The sequence below is a fragment of the Rissa tridactyla genome, chromosome 4 (assembly GCF_028500815.1).
Source record: "Rissa tridactyla isolate bRisTri1 chromosome 4, bRisTri1.patW.cur.20221130, whole genome shotgun sequence".
Taxonomy (NCBI): domain Eukaryota; kingdom Metazoa; phylum Chordata; class Aves; order Charadriiformes; family Laridae; genus Rissa; species Rissa tridactyla.
Window position 1 is genome coordinate 77,317,524 of NC_071469.1, and position 15,080 is coordinate 77,332,603.

A 15,080-nucleotide genomic window follows, 5' to 3' on the forward strand; every position below is an offset into this window, starting at 1 on the left:
ATTTTTATGTAGTTGATCTTCTATAGCTTATAGTACCAAGAAGCTCAATTAATTAAGAACTTGTGTCAAACAGAAATAAAAATAGTGCTAGTCTAAGGATATTTGGAGACTTGCATTTGAAGTAAACCCACTGTTTAGCCATGAATGTTATCACAGAGGTAGTGACGTGGAAGAGTGTGTTTTGTTCATTTGTGGAAGCCTAAATAAATTACAAAATTCCTTTTAAATTACTGTATTGGTCAACAAATACCCATATAAAAATATTGAGAGATACGTGAGGATATTGTGATATGTCTTCAGAGAAGATCTCAAGTTCTTTTTGAAAATAATATTTGTGCTGGTTATTATTTCAAGTAACATCAAAACAGTACTGCTGTCTACATTTACTGTTAAAAACAAGCCGGATACCTCATCATGATGCTGTATGAATACAGCTGTTGTCTGAAACCCACAAAGACCATCTGGAATTTGAGGTTTATCAGAAGATTATTGTTTGAGGCTAGTTTATCTCAAAACCCCAAATCCTTTACATTTGTGCTGACATAGTCTTTCGTACAGTCTGATGTAGAGAGATTTCCTTTAAGCTTGTTATATATTTGGTCTTATTAAGAACATGACAATCACTTTTGTTTTTATATATGATTAAATACAGTACTGTCTTTAAGTATTTTAAGGATAAATTTACAGGTTGATTCATTGACTTTTCTCCCAGGTTTTCTCTTCAGATGGAAGAATTCATCTATCACATAAACATTTGTAAATAATACTATATTAATACAGAGATCATGAAGACTTAGAACAACTTGATGTTTATCTATGTTTCCTCAATTACAGGTAAGCTCAAACCACTCCAAGGGGCATTGTAGTGATTTGATAAATGCAAATTTAACATAGAATTAAACATGACATAAATAATTTATATTATAAGTTGATCTTTGCTTTGTATCTTTGAACAAACAACTTGTTTTTCTAAATAGCTTGATACAGGTAAGCCAGCCGAATGTTCATGTTCTGTGGGGAGAAGGCAGAGTTCCTAGTTATATCTGGTTGACACGTGAAAAGGCCCAGCTGATAACTTGATAACAAGAGAACAATAGGAAAAAGGGAGTAACCTCATGGCTGTAACTAAAGCACATTATGTCATATATTCTGTAAGACATTTAATTTCTTTATTTAACTAGGAAATGTAAAGAGACCAGTAGTACTTTGGTGAGCTCTGCTTTTTTTTAATATGCCATATAGTAGTTCCAGATGTATCTGAATCCAGTGTGAAATTGGTGGATTCGAGAGGGCTTACTTGAAAACCTTAGAAGTAAACAGAATGAACAAGTCTAAGGTACTCGCATTGCATGTGTAAAGATTTATGCCAGTATGTTTGGTGTTGATTATGGCTTCTCTTATCGTATCTCTTCTGTTTTCATTAGCGAACAGGCTGTGACTTTGGCTTCTAGACAGTATCTTTTGGCAGGACTGATGTTGTAGAGATGGTACAGCCGTCACACACATCTTCATGTGTACAGCATAGGAGGGGACTCTGACATTTGTGTGCCATACTGGAAAAATTGTGCTGAGTTTGCTTGCTACAATTCACATCAGCTCAACAAAGCTGAGTGAATTCTTTGCAATTCAGCATCCTGTGATATCAGGATCCCCTGTTTCTAGATCTATATGTTACCTATAGATAATTACGTTAAAAAAATATTATTGTTTTTTGCTACATAATACAAGGGAGGCATTTAGCAGTTCCTTAAAATTGTGAAATTACAAATAGTTTGGATTTGCTCTATATTTACTAGTACGAAAGGGAAAAGAATCTAAGTGGCACACACACAGTGTACACAAATGTATAGTTATGTATGGTCTGTACAAAATACTAAATTACATAACTGCTGTGTACTTCAGAAGAGGTTTTAAACCATGAAGCTCAAGTTGCGATACTAATTATTGAAGGAGTGCTGTGCAACCTTGAGATGCGCTGGCTGGAATGGAACAGCTGATTACTAATATGAAGCAGAGTCCATACATAAAAATCAAGCAAAGAAACCTCTGTATTTCCTAAGCATTATTGAGATGCCCATTGATACTGTATGTGTGTCTGGAATTCTAAATAATTTTCTGGATGCACTTATTGCATATCCTTGGTATAAAATACCAAGATATAAATTCTAGGGCACTCCAAAGGCTTGTATGTATTTGCTGCTGCTTCTCACGTATTTCTGAAATCTATTGTCAGTCATTAGACCAAGACTCAGTGTCAAATAACTGACAGTTCGCTAGCATTCCAGACTGTCACCTTCCTTTTACTTCTTTTCTGTAAGGAAAAGCATTCTTGCAGGTTTTTTTCTGGAGGCAGCGAACTACAAAATCTCTTTCCTGCCAGACACTAATTTCTTGAAGGCCTGTGGATGGGGCTAAGGCCGCTGCTGCAGAGACCCAAAGCTCACCCTAAGCACGGAGTGTACCACTTCCTTTCATGGACTAAAATTAAAAATTGAAAGCTACTTTGGCCATGATGCAGCTCCCCATTTGGCATTTTTATTTGCTAGCAGAACTTCATTTTGGTGTAGCTTATGTCAGCCTGAAAAGCTTTATGAAAAGCTCCTTAGTCCTATAATTTTTATTTGGACAAGTTTGTGCTTTGGAGTCAAGTCAGAGTTTTCTGTAGATGCTATGTCCAGTAGATATATGTTATCTGAGGAAAAATAACCAAAGTGACAAAACCGTTTTGTATAACAGTTTAGCACAAAAGATAGAGGAAAGCAGGGCAAAGATGCATTGAAGAGATGTGCTTTTCCCCAGATCAGAATAAAGAAAGGATTGGTATAATCTATTTTAAAACTAAGAATGCTATAACAAAGCATAATACGACACTGGAAGTATACTATATGTTATAGTAATGAGGACAGAATAATTCTGATGTGACATAGCTAATACATCTGTCTGTTTTGTATATTTGATGAGAGATTTCTTTTTTCTAATTATTTTGTAAAGTCTTTGTCAAATATTGTGACCTTGATTCATTATTCCTTGATTCTTGCACTACATGCTGTTAGAACAATATAGAAGTTGAATGATGCGGTGGTAGATCAGACTCTGTTGAGATTTTGCACAGGTCCCCTTTGCCTGTGCTTTCTCCAAACTGAAGGTTAACCTTGATGTGTGGTTTTAAAAGTGACAAAAAAGGAAATGTACCAGCAGGACAGTATTAATATATGAAACGCATGAATTATGTCAGAATGCATTTTGCTTGCTCTTCAAATGGTGTTATAGCCCCGCAATCATAAGTGTATCTGATTATTTTTTTTCTTTTTTCTTATATAGCATTTTTTTTTGAGGTGAGAAACAAGAGACCAGTATGATTATCTGGGCCTCGGGGAGAATTGTGCAGGAAATGTAAGTATAATTTAAATATCCAGTAGATATTTGTTAACTGTGGTACTGTTGAGCACAGAATAAGCTTGATTGATATGTATCTATCTAGCCTTTTTAAGAATAGTGTATCGAAAGATAAAGCATTTGCATTTTGTACAAAGTATGAGGCTGTAGCCATATCAATATCATTGTAATTACACTTCTAATCTTTCCTCTGACTATCTCGACTTTCCTTGGTGGCTGGCGGCAAACTTTTAAAAAAGAGATTATTAATATCCATATTTGAGCTTGTGAGAACTTTCACCTGAACTTCTACGTGCATTATCTGAAAGAAGAAATAGTCTGAAAAAAGAGTATTAGCTCTTTTCGTATTTGAAGTCTAAGAGCAGAATAGGGTACCAAAAAAAGCACTATACTGTGTGTATTTTGTGATCACTTACAATACAAATTAGAACAGACTTGCTGGGTTCTATTTGGCAGAAAATGGCAACATTACGCAAGAAGGCAGATATCATGTCTAAATATGGGCAGGGATAAATCTAGCCAAAAAACCAGTCATGGATGCAGATGTCCCTGCTGAAGTTTTTGCACCTGGGCCATTTGGTTTCCAAACTGACCTCATGACTGGCCACAATGGCTGCCTTCTCTTCAAGAGCCAAAAGAGGAAGAGGCTTAAGTGGGTCCATATGGCACACAACAATCGACAGCAAAGATGCATTGCCAACTTGGTATTGCAACTACAGTTTGTATTTCAATGTGCTATGGAATTGGTTCACTATTCACAGAAGAGCAAGTACTGCCAGGAGCAGCTTAATCTATGAATTTATCTAATTATGTCCTAAAAGCACCGGAGAACTGCAGTATGATTTCAGATGTTGTGAGATGAAGCCAAAGTCAATTTAACCTGAACTGTGCAAATTCCAATTTGCATCCAGAATCAAGAAGTTTAGATTCCGTTATCTATAGTGGCAAAAAAAAAGTCATACTGTACTGCATCCTTTGGGTAGGAAGCAGAATATACCATCCGTTGACTTCCAGGAGTTAAAAACTGATAAAAAATTGCAAATAAGCTACTGAACATGATTATCTGTGACCTTGAACAACTTTTTGTTGTTTTTCCTTCCCACACTGGACTTAGTAATAGAATTTAAAGCAATGATACACATCTGAAAAGAGTAAAAGACCTTTGATATAATTGTTGTGAAGCTAGAAAATCAAATGATATTACGGTAAAATTCTTGTAATAGCCTAGGCAATAACTTGACTGTGTTTGAGTGCTATGGCTGTGTTTGTTCACTAGTTGTTCATTATGTAGTTTTATTGGTTATTTTTCCCTTTTATTGTCTGTTGATAGAGGGTACTTAACTATTTATGAGCCTATCCAAGGGTGAAGTTTGCTATTTCCTGGCTGGAATTCTAAGTGAGAAGAATGTAATGTTACTGGATAGTGTGAGATCTGTGTGTATTTGTTCCATTGTGATATCTAGAAAAAGATTTCTGTATGTGAGTCGTTCTTTCCACCTGAAGACAGCCACAGAGTTTGGGTAGGACATTGCCTTGTGACTCTGGTATTCTATGGTAGGTATGAACCAAACATGTATTTGCATTTGATAACCCAAGTAGACACCTGTCCCTAAGGTTATCCTTAAATCAGATATCTTTAGGAGAAAAAAAAAAAAAATTAAAAACTGAGGAATTTCTTTAGTTAGTGTATCTCTGGACATACTGGTTCTACTTTGAAATGCTGTGGTAGGATCTGAAGTATTAGTCAAAATACAATATTGTATGATATTGAAGGAGTCACTAAAAATACATAGCATATGATCTGAAGATAGTCTCCCATCAGGTTTTATTGGGTTCAGAGTTGACCCTAAAAAAATGGCAGTAATTAAAAAACGTCTAATTATTTTAGCTAACTAAGGAATATTCATTCAATGATACTGGGGTTTTTTTTCCCGTCCCCTAATGTGGAAAACTATTCCCACCCTATTTTTACAGAGGATGTGTCACTGGTACTTAGTTTGTGTAGCTCCTCTTATTTTTTTATTATTTTTTTTTTGCCTGTCACTGCAATAAACTCACATTCAAATTTTTCGTGTTGTCCCAAAGATATTTTAGCATTCACCCTTTTTATCTTTACACAGAGAGATATGACTTCCAGAGATCAACAGTTCCAAACTATAAGCACACATAGTCTTGCATGGTCAACCTTTTACAGAGCTGCTGCAAAGAACGTATTTTTAAATAATCGTATCACAAAGCCCATGCAGTTATGCAGATGACATACGTATCAGGAATGGAAAACCTAGACTCACAGGGTTTTTACAAGTTCAATAACCTTCATCCTGTCATCAAATTCTCTCTGAAATGCTTCTATACCTACGCGCTCTCCTAAGCACTCTGTAAAATCTTTAAAAATGATAAAAAAAAAAATAATCCAATAGCCTACAAGGTACAGTACATAGAAGCATGATCTGTAAAAACAGCAGTCAATCCAAACACACCAAATGGTTTTTAATATACAACCAAGTCGTCAGACATCACTGCCTGTGCCACAAGCAGAATGCTTATACTTACCTTAATAATATTGAGACTTCTATTCCACAAGGCTGTCGTACAAAAACAAAATATGTTTTTGGAAGGCCAACTAAGTTCCTATAAGGGATTGCTTCAATCCAAGAAGAAACCCTACTGATTATATACATCTCATTGTAACATACAGTTTAGGAACCCACATGGAAAAATCATTAAACAATTAATGATTTTTATCTTCATAAATTTTATATTATATAAAATCTATATTAACAAGACTTGACCTTGAAAGAAACTTCCCATAATATTCTCATCTAGTCTTTAACCAGGCACATACTTGTTCAAATCATAATGAGACATAATTTCTCTGCAGTCTAAAATTTACCATCTGAATGCTTCTGAAACCAGAGCTAAGGAAATCATGAAGATGGTTGACACGCTCCAGCATGTTCACAGTAAGTAGCCTCTGCCAGCACAAAATCATGGAAATCCCTGAAACGTTAAATACACTTTTCTTTATGTAAAACTCCCCTAGGATAATAAACTATCACTTACACACCAGAATGATCGAACACAGGTAATCAGATGTAGATAGAATTGCAGAATATCCACTTACTTGCTGGAAAAATTCCTTACAAACTAGTCACTTCTCCTCTGATCTTTTTCAGGTAGTCACCAAACAAAATACTTCCTAAAGATGATACTGAAAAGGAAAGCTCTTTAGTTAATAACAAACCCCAGAAACTCAGAAATACTGGTTCAATAACTAATCTCATCATGGTTCACAGATGGTAAACGTTACTTTTCTTCCTCTTTATACTAGAGAAAGCCACTTTATAACCTGTCCTTTCCTGCAACCCGTGTTCAAATAATACTCTCTGTGCCACGAGTATCTTCCACATTTTTCTGTCAGCAATTTTTTTTTTTTAACCACTAAGTGTCTAATGAAGCCCTAAGCATTTGCTCTTCTATAAAACGAAAATACTTTAGCCCCTTTGGCCTCTAGCACTGTGGAAACTTGAAAGAGTGTGCTTTTCTGTCCTGGGTGGCAGCGCTGGGAAGAGATGGTGTTGTCATACCTCATCCAGAGTCCTCTAAACTGACATGAAGACACCGTGTTGAAGAGTAGGTTTAGATTGTGGAAAGTGAAGCAGTGCCCCAAACTGTATGCTTTGTACTTAGGGGTAAATGAAAGTGTATCCCTTCAACACAATCCGTTCAGCAGTGCACAACCAGTGTAGAAAGCAGAAAGAGCAATTCTGTAGTATTCACCAGCTAAAAAGACCAGAGGAGCCAAGTGTGGGCTACAGGAATTTGACCCTGTGTTAGGCTCCACTGAGGAGTATGTAATATTTCAGTCTTCTCTGAAGAACAAATGTAAGAAAGTCATTCGACCTTGACAGCAAACTTTCTTGGCATTTACCCTCCAGCAACGTAGAGCAGGGGCCCCATCATCATGTAGGTGAAAAGAGAAATTATAATGAATGATATGGAATCCACAACTGAATTTCGCAAAAACGTGTTGATCTTCAGAAAACTGCCCCTACTTTGACTAAGCATAAGAAGGCTATATAGTGTTGTCTTCATTAGTTTGTGAGCTTGCAGGGAAGGGCTTTCTCTCTCTTTTTGTAGTTTAAGCACAGTGTGACACGGACAACGCTTCTTTTGTCTGCCATGGAGGAGGAGTGGTAGTAGTGTGGGTTTATCCATTTGTAAGCAGTGTAGGGAAGGTCTAAGTGCTTTCTCTTCTGATGAGTACTAGGTGAAGGTGGTTTATTCAGGTCACAGTGCTACCACAAGATTATCATAATCTCAAGCAAGTACAGCACGGCTGTTTTATAATCAGCGCTAGAGTGAGTATAGTGCCCCTAGAAACTGTTTTCTTCAAATTCTATATAACACTTGCTATGCCTACTGCAATACTTTCTTGATATAAAATAGGTCTTAAAAGTCACTTTCTGGTTTTATATATTATTGAAAACTCTTATATGCAAAATTTGAATGTCACTTGGATATGAAGTTCACATAGCTATGCCTTGCCTTTATAAGATTTTGATTATTGCAGTCTTTCAGATGACCCTTGTATATTGCTTATGAATTCAACATTTGAATTAGGCTTTTTGTGATCCTTTAGGAAAGGATACTAACCTTATTGAAAACAAACCTAATTGGTTTATATTATGTGCTGCTGTTAGTTTAAAGGCCCTTGAGCAAGCAAGAAAGGAGTATCTCAACCGTACTCGCTGTTTTCTGCATTATTTTGAGACATGTATGTAACAAAACTGGATATACTGGGTTAAATTACAAGCTATTGGGTGGGCGGCTTTATCTCTCCTGTCCTGTAATTGCCATGATTCAGCTGTGAGGGCTTCATAGCTTAGCAGAAAAATGCATCTTTCCAGTTGGCTCCCGTAGTTTATACAGCTCCACTACTAATTTGCTAGTCTATCTGAAGTTTGTCTATATCAGGTATTGCTGAAACAAGCCCAAAACACCTAAAAGTTCTCAGACTATACCTCTGTGTACATGTAGGCTGTACCTTTTGTATACAACTTCAAGAGTTAAAAAAAAAATAATTTCCATTCTAGCAGCTACTTGTCATGCGTTTGTTATATGAAGTAGAATTTGATGTTGAAGAAAGGTAGTTACAGAAGAAAAGAAAACTTAAGCGTTAAGAAAATATTTACTTCCATTTGTTTATTAGAGGAGAGATCATGTTTAGAAGTCACGGATTACAGTTTTCCTGTGATAATTTTTCTCTCATTTTAAAATGTCAAATGTAAGGTTATTTTATGACATTTTCTTTAGTAACTTCAAAATACCAATTTACCAGAACTTATTAACCCTGTAATATGTCTAGTGTAGTAAAGTGTATAGACTACCATAATGTTATGAAAATTCTCATTGTGGTTAAAAATGTGCCAATATTAAATGATGTCATTGTTTTAAATTTGCTCAAATGGCAGGTCGGTGTCAATGAATGAGTAGTATTTATCAGATACTTGGGGGCGTGTAAGCTTGAAGGAAATGCGGAGACATTTTAGTAATAGTATTTTTAGCATGGCTAAACACAGCAGTTGCTAATGCTCAGTTAAAATTCGCTAATGGCACACCAGGGCTAAAGACTTCTGACCACTTATCACTGGTGACAGTGGCCTGCTGGGTGGTGAAAGGAGGCCTGAGGAGGCTTTGTGTGGGGTTCCATGTATTTTGTGTAGGCGTTCCATTCCCCTGCACTACCCAGCTGTTTCATAGAATGTGTTGGGTTGGAAGAGACCTTTAAAGGTCATCTAGTCCCAGCCCCCTGCAGTAAGCAGGGACATCTTCAACTAGATCAGGTTGCTCAGAGCCTCATCAAGCCAGGCCTTGAATGTGTCCAGGGATGGGGCCTCCACCACCGCTCTGGGCAACCTGTTCCAGTGTCTCACCACCCTCAGTGTAAAGAACTTCTTCCTAATATCTAATCTAAACCTGCCCTGCTCTAGTTTAAAACCATTGCCCCTCGTCCTGTCGCTACATGCCCTTGCAAACAGCCCCTCCCCAGCTTTCTTGTAGGCCCCCTTTAGGTACTGGAAGGAACTATAAGGTCTCTCCAGAGCCTTCTCTTCTCTAGGCTGAACACCCCCAACTATCTCAGCCTGTCTTCGTAGGAAAGGTGCTCCAGCCCTCGGATCGTCTTCATGGCCTTTGTCTGAGTAGGCCTGGAGTAATGTGCTCAACAGGGCATGGGAAGAAGCATAGTATGTGCTTGCCAAGTATGCTGAGCAGATGAAGACTCTCAAAGGGCTTGGGAGAGGTCTCCTAGAGGATCGTAACCAAACTCAAGAGTGAAGTAAGGTTGAAACAGGGAGCTCTGTCAAAATTTTAGGTGGATCAGGAAAGCTCTGTGGCGCTTCCGATGTTGAAATGGCAGTTGTGAAAGGTTTGAGGACAACTTTGTACTCCAGCACCTTAGTGCAGGATTCTTTATTTTGGAAGTATCTGTTGGTTGTATTTAGATGTAGGTTGTCTATTTTTAAATTGAGAAAATGATAGTGCATCTCTTGTTTCACAGCAGTGAGGGTTATGTAGGTGATGATTAAAAAGAAACACCTGTTAGAGATTATAAAGGTGAGCCTTTACGGTAAGAGCAATAAGCCAATCCACACTGGAGGCAAGAACTGGAAAGCTATGCAAAAACCACAGAAAACTGTATAGTCATAGAAGATACAATTAAATGTGCTAATTGTTCTTAATGTACAGAAGTCCATACCAAAGCCTATCCATACTTATTTATAGTTCAGAAGTTTCAATAGCTTTCTGTGCATTTTAGTCTTTTTGTTGACAGTAGCGAGGTGGTGAATGTTATAAAATATTATGATAATACATTTCTTTAACATGATTTAAAAAAAAATAAATTACACAGTCTCACAGCACGGTCTGTAAAGCTACTGCAGTCTCAGTTCAACTATTTCTGCCACCAGTTCATGAGCTTTGTCCATTGTTACTGTGGTGGTAACATACTGACCTTTCCTCGGCCCATCTGGTACGCTTTTCAAATGAATGTTGCTGCTAACAATGCCCCAGTTCAAGCTGATGCTGGAGAGCAATTTAGTCATTGTTCACCAATGATTAATCAAGAAGAGATTTCATAATGAAGTCAGCATTAAAATGTATGGGCATGTGGCAAATCAGATTGAACAGCAATATCTCAGAATATATAGCATCATATTGTTAGGTTTCTTTTGTGGTTTTCACTCTCCTGGGGACCTGGGTATAGACTGTGATACGCCGAGAGCCCTGTTTATTTTACATTTTAAATGATTAGTGGAAGATTAAACTTTCATGCTAACTGAAAAATATAATGAAAATGCTAAATTCTGGGCTCCCTATCTAAATATTATTAGCTTTTACATGATATATTTGGTTCTTTTGTTCTTGCTGACTCACAGTCCATAACCTTTCTTTTGTTAATGTGTTTCAATCCCCTGTTCAGTATCCCTAGACAAAAAGGCATTGTGATATAGTAGTGGAGGGAAGGAGAAGAAATAGCCTAAAAAGAGGAAATCATGGAGAACTATTTTTAGGTGCTTCCATTAAATATAAACACAATTAAGAACAGTCACTTGCCGATGAGGAGATGAATTATATTAAAAATGGCTTTAATTTTTGAACCACAGAAAGGAAGTTATAGCTAGTATTAGTTAATGTGAGGTAAAAGCGTGCCTGTACACACGTGCACTGTAGCTCGTAGCTGATGCTGTCCTGCGTTAAGGACCCAGGTCATGTCCACTTACCAGCGATTGCCAGAGAAACCTGTTAAATTCCAGGATGAAGGAAACAAACTAAACTTGTGGATATGTGGATTTTATGCACATCTTTGCCTTCTTCCATTCCAAGTGTTCAAAGGCGCTCTCAGGCTGGTCTCATGAAAAATTTTGTAACAGGACTATTGCTCAAGGAAATGGTGATGCAGTTTCTAAAGTAATAGGATACCTGATAAACAACAGCAGCTGGCATTTCTAAGAGAACACCCGTTTTTAATCTCCAAAAAGCAAATGACTTTTGGTCATGTATATCTGATAATTCAGGCAAAGGATTCATAGAGACACTGCAATCTGAATTTAAGTTAACAATATATCTTATTCCAAGAAATATTTTTCATGAAATTCTTCATGAAAGACTTGTTTGTTGGGTATGAGATCCCCATCTTCTTTAATATGCAGCAAAACCCAGCATGTTTTATTCAACGAGTCAGATCAGTGAGTGTATTCAGACTGTAAATTTGTACATTATGTACAGATAAAAAACATACAATGCCAAGAAACTGGCAAAGAAATTTCCAGTTGAATTTTTTTGTTTGGGTTTATAAAAATAACTGTGGTGCATCAATTACTCCCTATTGCCATGGATACAAGTGATACTTTATTATATAACTGTACAGCTGTGCTCAGTTCTAATACGAAAAACAGACTTTTTTCATCTTTCTATTTCATAGTTACTGAACTGAGATAATAACATCTCCTTTTGCTTATGAATGTATTCAATTTCTTTACCATTCTCTAAAGCATTATTGATTAGAATTTCATTAAGGCATTTATAATAAAATCTATAGTAAATGCTTCTGTTCTACTAAAGGACACTATGGATGAAGGTCATTCTATTATACGCTATGCAGGCAACAAAGGTATATACCAGAAGAGTGCTGTTAAGGCTAAAAAGTCAAGTATTCAAAAATTACAGAATATCCAAATGCAGGCTGTGTTGCTCATATAAGTTGTGATAAGTATGTTTCCTATACCTTGTTTATTTTGGAGTGTTCTGACATACAATTATTCTGACCAAAAAAAGTAATAACTCTGATATAATCCTGACAAAATATCATTCTGCTTGGCTTTTTTTTTGAAAGTATTACTGTAGTATGGAAATCTTTATGCACATGAGTAAATGTTTCCTCACAACAGCCTTGGATAGTAATATTCCCATTTTACAGCTAGGGATCTCAAACTTTGAGAGACTGCTGTTGCAAGATTGATACTTTTGTGGATTGTAAAATTAGAGCCCTCCATGACCTGATTTTTCCTAGTAATTGACCTCGAATGGTATTTGAATTGTTCAGAGCATTGCTCTTGCAGACCTGGCTCAGAGAGGGAGCTCGTGCTGGGAATTGAGCGCCTGACACTGAGGAGCAGGCAGTTAGCAATATCCTCTGGGAAATTTGGTTTGGAAAAAACCTTGCTGTTTAGGTAGCAACATACAGGCCTGTTTGGCAGAAGCAGGACGGCATAGTTGAGTTACCTCCCTGTCCCTTCAACCCTTGTGTCCTCACTACTATTCCACCTCAGTCTCCGTGGTATCAAACCCCCCGGTATTTTTAACATGTAACTGTTAAAACTTTCATACCTGGTCTCTGCCTCTTGCCTGCGTGGTAGATGTCAGCTGAGGTAAGGGATGTACTGGCTATTATCTCTTGGCTATGTGAGCTAGAAAGTTCTGATGGTACTGACACAATTAGACCATTAAAGTAAATGATATTTTACGTTGTACAGGCGTTTTTGCATTATTTCTAGAAAAGTAGAAATACTTTTAATACTTCTCGTGTTACAGATAGAAAAGTGCTTTTTCATTTGTACAGGACATTCAATAACATTGTGAAGTAATAACAGCGGGGAGAATGCAGAGATCCTCACATATGCAAGCAATAAAGTTTAGGCTTATGGCTGACGTGGCAGAGGGGAGAAAAAGTTCGGGGAGTAAGGCCAAAATGGCAAACAGAACTTATGGAGCTATGCCTGACTACAGTTCGGGGAAAAGTACTGACGCAAAAGGACTTTCACATACTTATTACCAACATTGTTAGCCTCAGGTTTGACATGTTTTTCTGTATGTTGACTTTTACCTAATTAGTATGGGGCGGAGTGGGGAAAAGATATTTTTCTAATTACATAGAAAGGTAATATTCTAATAGTAGAAAAGGCAAAAACTTCAGGCTTAATGGACACGTGCTGCTCATATGTCAAAAAGTAAATGCTCCAACATGTTACAATGAACTTAAACGTTCAGGCGTCTTGTCTATTTTAGGAAAATCAGAGAAATGTACTATCAGTATTAATTAAGGCCATGCTCTGGAATTAAATTTGTATTTCCTTATTTTGGATTGCATAAGAGCTCATCACAAAAAACCATACAAATATGCAAATATATGCGGCCATTAATACCTGTAGATAAACGTACTGTTAAATCGATTAGCTCAGTATGGCTATAAGCCAGGTCTTTTCAAATACAGAGGTATGTAATAAATTTTGTCAGTCTGAATGGCTTATTGCTTTATGTGGGCACCTCCTCCTCTTCTTGGGCGGCGCTGCCACAAATGACATAATGAAAGAAATGAAACTGTTGGAGACCTTGTTTAAAAACTCTGCTTATGCTTCTTCCAAAGCACTAGAGATTCTGTGGAGAGTGTGGTATCTGTATATGCACACATGTGTATTTATTCACACTCAAACACACATATGTATGTATATGTACTCTGGCTGCAGTAGCCCCTCTGGGACAATCAATTTAGGGCAGTAAAGGTGTTGCTCTAAGTTGCGCTGAGGTGTGAATCAGCTCCAGTCCAGAAAAGGAGAAATAGAATAGTGGCATAAGATGTTTTTTACCTCTTCCTTTTAAGCATCAGTACAAAAAATTGGGACCTTTCTGTCTTGCGAGGGTTTTTTCCTGTAAAATTCTACTATCGGCTAGAGACAAGTTGGGCTGTACAATGCCTTAAACTAGAGTTTAGAGCAGACTTTATCCAGAGGACATTACAGCCAAGAATTTATGTTGAAGGAATAATGGACCTTTACAGGATGTTTTTGTTTCTTTTTTTTTTTAGTTATGACAAGTTACATGGCTGGTTAAGATCTTCCTGGATGCCAATTTATGTCTTCATACATCATAAGAAATAATTACAAATACCCTATGGCTTTATGTTAATGCATCTGTATTGCAATAGAGGTCAGTTAGAGCCTTTAATTGCAGAATCTTGCTTTCAGTTATTAATCCTTTTCCCTACACTGCCAGGCCTTGTAGGGAGAAGGTGTCTGGGGTGAGTATTTTGCCCCAGGTTGTGCTGGTGAGGGTTACTACAGTCCCGTTACTTTTTATGGTGCGTCAGGAGACCTCTTCTCTTGATACCGCGTAAGGGGTTGTACTGCATTAGGAAAATTCTTGTTTCCTTTTTTCTTTATATAAATCTGTCTTACCTATTGTGTACCTAATTTAGGATCTGGTTTTCATTTCAAGTACCTGGCTTGCTAAATTATAGCTTAACTAAAGATAAACTTTGTTCCTGAGATCCTTTAGGTTTCATGATTTCCTTACTGTGAAGTTGACTAATGACGGTTGAAGACCAATTACCCCAATGCAGCTGAAGGGACAAAAGCCATGAAGAATTGTTCTTCAAATGTCCCGCTATTAGAAAGGACCACAAATAAAAGCAAGAGTTAAGCTGAAGTTGTTTCAAGGCACATGTACTGGATCCACAGCATATTACAGTTTGCTACGATTAGAAACCGGTGTTATCACTTCAATTAGCCTTGGGCTAATCCTTTCCTCTCCTATTTAGATCATATATCAGCACCAGTAGTTCCTGTTGTACTTGTAAGTAATGTACATCAAATCTATTTCACTGTTTCATTTTTTCATCTTAATGC

The 15,080-nt window shown here is 37.1% G+C and overlaps 1 long non-coding RNA gene across 1 annotated transcript in view; it reads left to right on the forward strand.

The window, feature by feature from the left end:
• The first annotated feature begins 383 nt into the window (after positions 1-383).
• Positions 384-15,080, forward strand: part of LOC128909243 (uncharacterized) — a 58,770-nt gene continuing 44,073 nt past the window's right edge. Inside the window, exons 1-2 of the long non-coding RNA XR_008466300.1 lie at positions 384-834; positions 3,322-3,393. This is a non-coding gene — a long non-coding RNA (uncharacterized LOC128909243). The remainder of the gene's footprint in view (positions 835-3,321; positions 3,394-15,080) is intronic.